This window comes from Photinus pyralis, unplaced genomic scaffold (assembly GCF_008802855.1).
Source record: "Photinus pyralis isolate 1611_PpyrPB1 unplaced genomic scaffold, Ppyr1.3 Ppyr1.4_LG2, whole genome shotgun sequence".
In the NCBI taxonomy this organism is placed as follows: domain Eukaryota; kingdom Metazoa; phylum Arthropoda; class Insecta; order Coleoptera; family Lampyridae; genus Photinus; species Photinus pyralis.
This window is the reverse complement of record NW_022170403.1, coordinates 17,799,755-17,807,337: the sequence shown is the minus strand read 5'-3', so window position 1 is coordinate 17,807,337 and position 7,583 is coordinate 17,799,755. Positions and strand designations below refer to the sequence as shown.

At 34.5% G+C, this 7,583-nt stretch overlaps 1 long non-coding RNA gene across 1 annotated transcript; it reads left to right on the top strand.

The window, feature by feature from the left end:
- The first annotated feature begins 1,710 nt into the window (after positions 1-1,710).
- Positions 1,711-2,250, top strand: LOC116165196. The gene is made up of 3 exons (XR_004144101.1): positions 1,711-1,778; positions 1,926-1,973; positions 2,035-2,250. It is a non-coding gene; the product is annotated as an uncharacterized LOC116165196 (long non-coding RNA).
- Positions 2,251-7,583: the final 5,333 nt, after the last annotated feature.

Sequence of the window (7,583 nt, the reverse complement as noted above, 5' to 3'; positions counted from 1 at the left end):
TCCCGCTACTTAACGACCTAATGAGAGTTAATTTTGATAGTAAACTAGCAATAATAATAATAAAATTATTTACAAGAAGCAGATACCTGGTTCATTAGCAATAACTTAAAACTAAATAAAAATAAAACGCATATCGTGACCTTTTCAACGAACAACAAGGTTACCTCCGGGAAGTGCGCTAAGGTATTAGGAGTGTATGTAGACGACAAATTAACGTGGAACAATCATATCGATCACGTATTTTGTAAATTGTCCAAGTCATTGTTTGTATTAAGGAATTTGAAGCGAGCAGTCGGTATGAATACTTTACGATCCTGTTATTTTTCTTTGGTTCATTCCCACCTACAGTATGGTGTAACATTATGGGGGAATTCCTCCAAAGTAAACAAGATATTTATATTGCAAAAAAAAATAATTCGTATCATAGTAGGAGCCGAATATCTTGCTCATTGTCAACCATTTTTCAAGGAATTACGTATCATGCCGCTACCATGTATTTTCATTTACGCAACATTATTGGATCTACATAAAAACAAGCGTCACTTTGCAACAAATGACTATTCTCATAATTACGGTACTCGAGGCGCAAAAAATATAAGGGTTCCTTATTACAGATTAAGCAAATCAAAAAATAATAGTCCAAGAGTTGTACAAACTATCTTCCAGATCCTGTTAAATGTCAACAATTCAATCAGTTTAAAAATACTATTAAGAACCATCTTCTGAACCACTGCTTTTACTCTGTAAGCGCATACCTAAACACACCCTGTGATTTAATGTAAAATACCTTCTACTGTTTTAAAAAATGTACTATTGTTAATGAATTAGTTAATGAATAATTTTATTGTTGTATTATACTTGCATGTATCAATGTATTTGTTTGTTATTTTATGTACCTATATGTGTATTTTTTTTTATTGGATGCTATGTGTCAATGACGTGTCGAAGCCAAGGATTGGTGGAATGACAAATAAAGATTATTATTAAAATTTTTTGACGACATTTTTTTTTGCAAATAAAACAGATACTCATTTTTGGGAGAGAAAGTTATTAACGTTTTCACTATCCACCTATTGGGCGCATAGAAAAACCTCCTATTGTAACGGTCACGTTATGGAAATTCCACAATCACCTTCTTTGTCATGCTACAACTTGGAAAGTATTCATTATACGTAAAAAAAGTGTATATGCATTTTGTAGGTTTTTTCACGGCCAATAACTTTTGCATTTGCAATTGCGAAAAGTAGAAAATCCGTTTTTTTGTAACTTTGGCGCCATCTATTTCATTCATTTTTCACGTTAGAGCATCCGCTCAATGACAAAAGTTGTAGACAATAATGTCCACAACATTTTTTGTTCAAAGAAATTTTTTCAAAAACTCACCGTTTTCGAGATAAATCGAATCCAAAAACTTTTTGCCCTACGGTACCATCCTGGATTTTTGGAGTTAAGCTTTTCTAAGGTCACTTTAACGATTTATGCAAAAAAAGTTATAAGGTATTTTTTTCCAAAAACGACACTTTTTCGTGCCAGATTGATGAAAGTGTGAAAAAAACTCGGTATTGTGGCAGAGAGGAATTTAATATGCCTGTATTTCAATTTGAAATTAAATATGATGAGGTAACTACAAATTATAATTGTGGTGTGAAGCACAGTAACAATAATAAAAACTAATAGGATTAATTCGTCCACACCGCAAATCATCAACAGTGTCAACAATATCTTACTACGGTATTAATAGGTTCTGGATTCGCTAGCTAGCCCCGGGCCAAATAGAGGTTAGTACAAATAGACCTCCAAACTGAGAACAAAACCTTCTCCTTCACAGGTAAGTATTATCACAGATTTAATGTTTAAATCTGTGGTATTATCATGAATGTAATTATTTGTAATTAAATGGTAAGAATTAAATCTTTTGATTTTAGTTTACATAACCCTTGAAGAGGGTTCACCAACTCAAAGCCACAAAAATTGTAAGTATGCAAATACAGGTTAATTATGATTAATTAATTTTATTCTCCAACTCTATTTCAGAACAAATGCAGATGCAGCAAGGTATGGTACCATTAAGTGCCAGATTTCAGGCGGCATCGGCAGAACAAAAAAGCTAAAAGTTATGAGCTACTCTATGTCTAGCTGAAGAGATAACTCTTCCTCAACTTTGTCATTATCCACCTGTAAACCATTCACGTCCCAGCTATTTAAGTTGTGATTTGCAGAGAGCACATTTTTCTTTGCTAACCGTCAAACCAGCGGATTTGAGACGAAAGAAAACTTCTTTGAGAATGGACAAATGCTTATCATGTGTAACAACCATGATGTCGTCTAAATAAAATACGTAAATGGCTCTAAGTCATTTGAAATAACTTTGTCAATGCATCTTTGCCAACTTGCAGGTGAATTGCTTAAACCGAAAGGAAGTCGTTTAAACAGTCGTCTATTAGGACTTGTAAATGCTGTAAATTGCTTAGAATCTTCCTCAAGAGGTATTTGATAAAATGCCGATTTAATGTCGATTGTGGAAAGATATTTGACGTTCTTTAGCTTGTCTAAAGTGGCGGAAACTTGCGGGATTGGATAGGTGTCCTTGGCTATAACTTTGTTTATTTTGCGAAAATCCACACACTATGTCGTCTTTCAAAAGTGCATCGAGTTCTTTGTTAATAGATTCCTGAACAATAGGGCTTACCGGATAATATTTCTGTTTTATTGGTCCAGAAGTAGTTATGATACGATGTTTTATTAAACGCTATAACATTTGGCATCTTTGAGAATATATCTTGTTGGAGTTTACGTACGGTGTGCTCTATAGGACGACTCTTTGCGGTTCCGCTAAATAATTCATTTCTACGAGTAAATAAGCAAACTTCATATAAACAATTATTTGTATATGAGTGCTAAAGTGTTTGGGGCTCTGGCAATATCATTCATATAGTGCTAAATGGCGGATTAATGATCAGGAGCACTAATATTGGTACCAGCGTTTCTTACGGTAATGTACATGTCTATAGTGTAAATAGTTTTTGACCTTGTTTCGCGTTATCGTATTTAAACCTGCATTATGGATGAAAGATTATCATTTATTAGTAATAAACAGTCGTATTCCACCAATACATCTCAATGTAAGCTTCCGATTCTCGATCAGTCGGAGCTAGAGAAGGAACTGCAGGAAGCTAATGAGTGCATTGTTGTACTAAAAAATGACGTATATACATTAAGATTAGAATTAGCCTCTCTCCATAAACAAAATGACCAGCTACGCACTCAAATTAAAGACAATCTAAATGAAAGCGTCTCGATGGAAGGCGTTTTAAACGAGGAGACCGCGAAACTTACTGCTTACATTTACGATTTGAAGATTCAAAATAAAAATTTATTAAAAGATCTATCTGATTTGAAAGAGTCGTGCAATAAGTGTGCTACCGTCTCCAACAAAATTTACATGTACTGACTTAGTAGTTGAGAATATGGCTACGCAGACGTTAGTTGATTTTGGAGCTCAAAAATGTAATATTGCCACATGTTCTTTTACTCAAACGATCAATGTTAATACATTGAGAAATTCGTGTACTCAAACATCAGAAATTGTTAAAAAAAATAAGAAATGAACTCCATCTCATAATAGTTATTTGTGTACCAAGGCCGTAAAAGTGATCTTTTTTGGCCGAAGCTGCTGTTTGTGGCCGAGGCGGTAGCCGAGGCCGCAATTCAGATGAGGCCTAACAAATCACTTTTGGCCAAGGTGCACACAACATTTTTTAGGCGATCATCAAAAAAGAATTCAAACATTTGCTCATAAACATATTTTTTCTGAAAATCATAGTTATCTTAGACAATTAAAAACAAAGCATTTCCTGTCATATGTAATAAATTATAATTAGCATTTTTGCGTGTGTTTTGTGCGTATCAAAATGGGTGATAGCGACAATTCAGATACCCAAAATGAAATTTTGGAAGCTGCAAGCGTTGCGACCCTAAGTCATATAGGTATGATATAAGAGCAGGCGTTTGAGAGTAAAAGTACAATCGCAACTTCCTCCGCTGCACAAGATTTTAATAATGTCAAATGCAATAGGTCCTTCGTAACTGTGGCTTCCAAGACCTTATAGTTAACATGCTGTACAATGATTAGAAACCTGATTACCTACTTTGATGGTAGGTATAGGTAGCTACTTGTGTTTTCGGTTAATTGCTGGTGATTCTTCGTATAATAATGTAAGCAATAACATCTTCCTCATGTTTTGGTTCTACACTTCAAAAAGGTCTGCAAGCAGCAAAGATTGAAACGTCAAACTATAATTTTAAATGTGAAGATTGTGATTATGCAAAATAGTGTGAAACATTCCTACAAGTCCGAAAATGAAAAAAACGAACGTGAATGGCCCAATCCTTGATGGGGCTACACCAGATAGACGCTTTGTATCAAACAGATTACTGTTTCTCACACATCAGTTTCAATAAAGTAAAGTTTGACAGAAGCGTACAATAAAGTGAAACTTTATGGCCGCAAAAGCGACCATAAAATCAACGCTTTTGTGATGATAGCCTAAAAAAACCATAAGTTAAATAGGGACACTAATGTAGAAGGTTCAGCATCTAATACACCTACACCAACTGCAAGCAATACGGTTGTAGTGGTAAAAAAAGTTCAGACAGTGAGCGTAATGATAAATCAATCATGGATGAAATATCTGTAGCAACCCAATTTATGAAGAAGGTGCCGGATACACTAACTTACTTGGACAAGATCGTTAAGGCCGACGATAAGGTTAAAGTATTGCCGCAGAATTTGGGAAAAGAGAGGGATGTCAATGTCACAATTAAGTACGATAACCAAGGTGAGAAGAAACATTGCAATAAATCGTCACGGGAATCCCCATCAACCGCCTACGCAACTAAAGGAACAGTCACACAGAGTTTTAATACTTGGTTTGCCATGCAAAGGCGCTGTGTGCGGAATATTGTAAATGCTGGCTACAGGGAGGACTGTCGCAATATCTTTAAATCGTTGCAAAACAGCTCCATCACAATACATTTTTGACTCAGTTTTGTTCGTTCATAGAAATAAATCAAATTATATAACGCATAAAAATGTTCATTCTTACAATACTCGGAACAAAAATCAAATATATAATGATAGATTACGATTAAAAACGTCGCAGGCGGCACATAATTATTGGGGCCCTGTGTTTACCGTTTACCTTCTTGTTTCCAATCTCTAAATGAATAACTTTTTTCCAAGAAACTTAAAACTTTTTTACGCGAAAATCCAATATATAACATCCAAGAGTTTTTAGATAACGACCTCAAGACTTTAACGCCTTAAGTTTTTTTTTGTTTTTGTATTTTTTTTTTGTTTAATTGTTTTATTTCGAAATGATTTTTCATGTTATTTAATATTGTTCTATATGTCTCATGTATTTTATGTTTATGTGTTATACGATTTCGACGGACGAGTGTAAGCATTTTTTAAATGTATTAACACAATAAATTACTTACTTGTAGGAAATTAATCAGCTTTAATTGTTCATTAGGTAATAATGCCGAATGAGGCAAATAAGGTTGATTTAGGTAGGGACACTTCATCCACTGCAAACTTCCAAACATTTTGGCTTAAATTTGGTACAATTTCCATTAAACGCCAGAAATCTGATCCTAAAATTATATTATGGATTAAGCTAGGAATCACTACAATATCTATTCATTTAACTCTTTCTTTCAATTTAATTGGCACTGTAACATATCCAGCTACGTCACAAAATTCGCCATTGGCGACGGTAACTTGAGTTATGTTTGATTTGGCTAACGGTAGATTTAAATGAGATAAAGAGTGCCATGCCTGTTTACCTAATGTAGTGCTTGACGCACCAGAATCTACTAAGCCAAGTAAAGGTACTCAAAAAATGGAAACTTCAAGATAATGTCTATTATCCTGGTTGTAGTGAGATAAAATAATAGTTATTTATGTATTAAGGGCATAATAGTGATGTTTATATTCTCGAGGGCGACGAGTTAAAAAGCTCGAGGGCCTATGTACGACTCCATGCGGTAATAGGTCAGTAATTCTATACAGGGTGTCCCTAAAAGGTCTGTACAACGCGCTACCAGGGGTTCTTGGTATCAAAATAGGACGATTTAACCCAACTTACCTCTATCCAAAAGTGCCTCAGTAAGGCGCTATCTACCGCCAAAGATTAAAAAAAAAATCGTTATTTTTATTTTATCGGAAAATGGTTTTGCCGATTAAAATGAAATTCGGGATGTGAATGTCTAATGTAAAAAGGGTCTTTGTGATATCATCCGTTTTGATTGTAGTTGCTATGTAGGTGGTAAAATACTGACCATCCACATCTGAAGAGGTCTAAAACTTTTTAACTACTATTTTGACAGTTCTGAATTTTTAGACACTGATAGACAGTTTACTTGCAAGCATTTTTTGTCTCTTGATGAATATCGCTATTGGTGATGGTTTACGAAAAAAAAAAAAATTTAGGCATGATGAATGGCATGCACCATACATGCGATTGTTCCTCAAAAACCATAAGTGCAAGCAAGAAGTAGGCTATGACGATTTGGAAACCTATGAGTATACTCCCTAACGCATTGGCGACCATTTCCACGACAGTATCCAAACACTAATAGCATATCAGTTAACTCTGCGTTACTGTATTGAAAGGCCATATTACAATTTTAACAATGAAATTTTAAGTCTTCAAGCAAAACGTAAATTGTTCAAGTTTAAGAAACAACAAACAAACGTTACGCCACTCTAAGGTTTCACAGCCATCTTCTGATTTTTTGAGGAACAATCGCATGTATGGTGCATGCCATTCATCATGCCTAATTTTTTTTTTTCGTAAACCATCACAGATAGCGATATTCATCAAGAGACAAAAAATGCTTGCAAGTAAACTGTCTATCAGTGTCTAAAAATTCAGAACCGTCAAAATACTAGTTAAAAAGTTTTAGACCTCTTTAGATGTGGATGGTCAGTATTTTACCACCTACATAGCAACTATAATCAAAACGATGATATCACAAAGACCCTTTTTACATTAGACATTCACATCCCGAATTTCATTTTAATCGGCAAAACCATTTTCCGATAAAATAAAAATAACGATTTTTTTTAAATCTTTGGCGGTAGATAGCGCCTTACCGAAGCACTTTTGGATAGAGGTAAGTTGGGTTAAATCGTCCTATTTTGATACCAAGAACCCCTGGTAGCGCGTTGTACAGACCTTTTAGGGACACCCTGTATATTTTTAGAACTACCTATTATAAATAAAACTTTTATTTATAATAGGTAGTTCTGAAAATATATAGAATACACCCTTAAGTAAGCAAACATTGGAAACATCTTTCGTATGGACAAGCGACGTCTGAGGAATTATTGTGTGTTCTAAGAAACGAAGTAAATTTCTAAGAGACAATCCCTGTATAGGTAGGTAATTACGCTTTAAGACATTATACATGATTGGTGATTATTGGTGAGGAGTTAAGCCAATTAAGGGCGCAGATTGCTCGTCAGAAAGTTCTGTTGAAGTTATTTAGGTATAATATACTGAAAGAGACATCAATAT